The sequence below is a fragment of the Diachasma alloeum genome, unplaced genomic scaffold (assembly GCF_001412515.2).
Source record: "Diachasma alloeum isolate Michigan unplaced genomic scaffold, Dall2.0 Dall_scaffold_00331, whole genome shotgun sequence".
NCBI classification, from domain to species: Eukaryota; Metazoa; Arthropoda; class Insecta; order Hymenoptera; family Braconidae; genus Diachasma; species Diachasma alloeum.
The window spans coordinates 88,205-91,051 of record NW_021680470.1 but is presented as its reverse complement, the minus strand read 5'-3'; positions in this window follow the sequence as shown (position 1 = coordinate 91,051).

The following is a 2,847-nucleotide window of genomic DNA, read 5'->3' as shown; positions in this document are numbered from 1 at the left end:
ATCAGACAAAGGCTATATCCTTGAAGTCGACATGGAGTATCCCAAGGAGCTCTTTGAGAGTCACAGGGATTTTCCACTTTCCCAGAACACTTTGTTCTTCTCAATAAGAAAATCTCAAAACTCATGACTACATTGCTTCCAAAGAAGAATTATGTGATTTACTACAAGAATCTCAAGCAATGTATGAATTTGGGATTACAATTGAGGAAAATTGATCGAGTATTAGAATTCGATCAAGAGCCATGTCTGAAACCCTACATTGACTTAAATACAGAATTGAAAAAACAATCGAGCAATGAGTTTGAGAATTTTTTTTTCAAATTAATGAACAATTCAGTTTTCGGGAAGACCATTGAAAATGTGAGGAAGCAGAAAGATGTGAAGTTGGTGACGAAATGGGAAGGCAGGTATGGGCCAAGCTGTTCATTGCTCAACCCAGCTGTCACAGCTGCACCATTTTTAGTGATGATTTGGTAATTGTGCAATTGGATCGCATGAAATTGTTCTTCAACTAGCCCATTCACGCTGGTTTCTCAATTCTGGTTTTGTCCAGGATATTCATCTATGACTTCCATTATGAATATATTAAGCGAGTATTTGGTGATAGTACTAAACTCATGTATACAGATACAGATAGTCTTTTGTAGGAGTTTAAAGTTCCTGACATTTATGAGTGTATGAAACGTGATATCGCTCGATTTGATATATTCGATTATTCACCGATGTCGGTGGCCGAAGCGGCTAGGTGCGAGCCTAGTGTGCGAAAGGTTGTGAGTTCGATTCCCCGTGGAACCGAGTTTTTCAACTGGAGGCGAGCGGGAGGTCGCTAATATAGTAACCGCCTGTGCCGGCATGGGTTTTCTGTGGTTTCCCATGCTACTCCTATGTTCTATAGGAGTGCGACTGCGGTGCAGTGTAGAATCCACAGCCGCATGCATAGGGTTAGATAGGGCCGATTAGCCAATCAGAGGGCAGAAAGGGCCGGAAGATAAAAAAAAAAAGAAAATATCCGATTATTCAAAAGATAATATTTATGGAATGCCATTGATGAATAAAAAAGTGTTAGGACTTATGAAGGATGAATGTAATGGTAAACTGATGACTGAGTTTATATTTGTTTGCGAGCAAAATTGTACACTTTCAAAATTCATGGTGATGAGAGAGACAAAAAATGGGCAAAAGGAGTGAGAGGCTCAAGATTGAAGAGGATCACGTGTGATAATTACAAAGACTGTCTGATGAATCATCAGAATTTTATTAAATCACAGCATCTGATTAAGAACAATAAGCACGAAGTCCACACTGTACACCAAAACAAATTAGCTTTAAGTTGGGAAGATGATAAGAGAGTATTATGTATAAATTCAACGGATACTGTACCATATGGCTATTGTAAATAAAAACATACATTTTTTAAATAAAATAATTGTTTTATTATTCATAGATAAATCACAATTCATTTTTATTAATCCAGCTGTTTTGAGTATTGTCGAAGCCAAGCCATTTAACGAAGATTCGATTGCCACGTCTACATAGTACCTTCTCCATAAGGTAAATATCCGGATACTTGATTTTCGTCAACTCCTCCTGATAGAATCCCTCTTCAATGGTTTTCTTCTCATGATCAACGAGTTTATATGTCACAGGATTGCTCAACTTCACTTATCTTGAATATTTCAGTTGTCCAGTTGGATGTATAGCCGTTCTCGAATACGATCTTGTACTTTTTGACTCGCACTCTATCCCCCACTTGAAATTTAATCTTTTTCATACGATTGACTTTGAGTTTCCCATAGATATGACGTAAGAGATGCTTTTCAGAATCAGCAGTGACATCTTTAGGCCTCATGCGAATTGTGCGATGCTTGGTGTTGTTATAAGGCTGCACCAAATTCGCAACAATGGAAATTCATTTGTATGTTCCTTGCAGACTGAACTGCTTCCACATTTTCTCTTTGGGTGTGTGATTGAATCGCTCACAGATGGATGCTTTAAGATTACTAAAAGTCGAGTACATAGTAATGCCATGATAGCTTTTCAAAGGTGCCATTGTAGAATTTTTGTTGTTGTTTTTTTATATTCCGGCCCTTTCTGCCCTCTGATTGGCTAATCCAACCCTATGCATGCAGCTGTGGATTCTACACTGCACCGTATTCGCACTCCTATTGAACATAGGAGTAGCATGGGAAACCACAGAAAACCCATGCCGGTACAGGCGGTCACTATATTAGCGACCTCCCGCTCGCCGGAGCCTCCGGTTGAAAAACTTGGTTCCACGGGGAATCGAACTCACAACCTTTCGCACACTAGGCTCGCACCTAGCCGCTTCGGCCACCGACGTCGATCCATTGTAGATTTCTTTGCCATGATCTACATGGAGTTTTTGTGGTATGCGACCTTGTTTCAGCACCGACTCCATCGCACTTCGTCTTAATGGGCACAGCCCAGGCATACTTCGAGAAACTATCGATGATTATCAGGAGGTATTTGTAACCTTTATTCTCACGAGCATAGACACTTATGTCCACAAAATCTGCCTGTCAAGTCTCATCTAGCCCGCGCATATCAACATGACGACATGGATAATTCCTGCGAGCTGGTCTATGCATTTCCTTTATGACTGCCGCCTTCTTGTCCATTCTCCAGTGCAATTAAATGTCTATCTATTTCACCAATCACTTGAGAATTGCGTAATGCCAAGTCTTGATTTGTGTCTTCTTTAACTCCTTTCAGCTGTTCCGTTATCATTGAACGCAGACCGTCAAGCATCGACCTGGTCTCATGTACAATTGATTCTTACAGTGTTGTCACTACCTCTTCCAGCTGTTTAATGGCCTGAGAACGCTT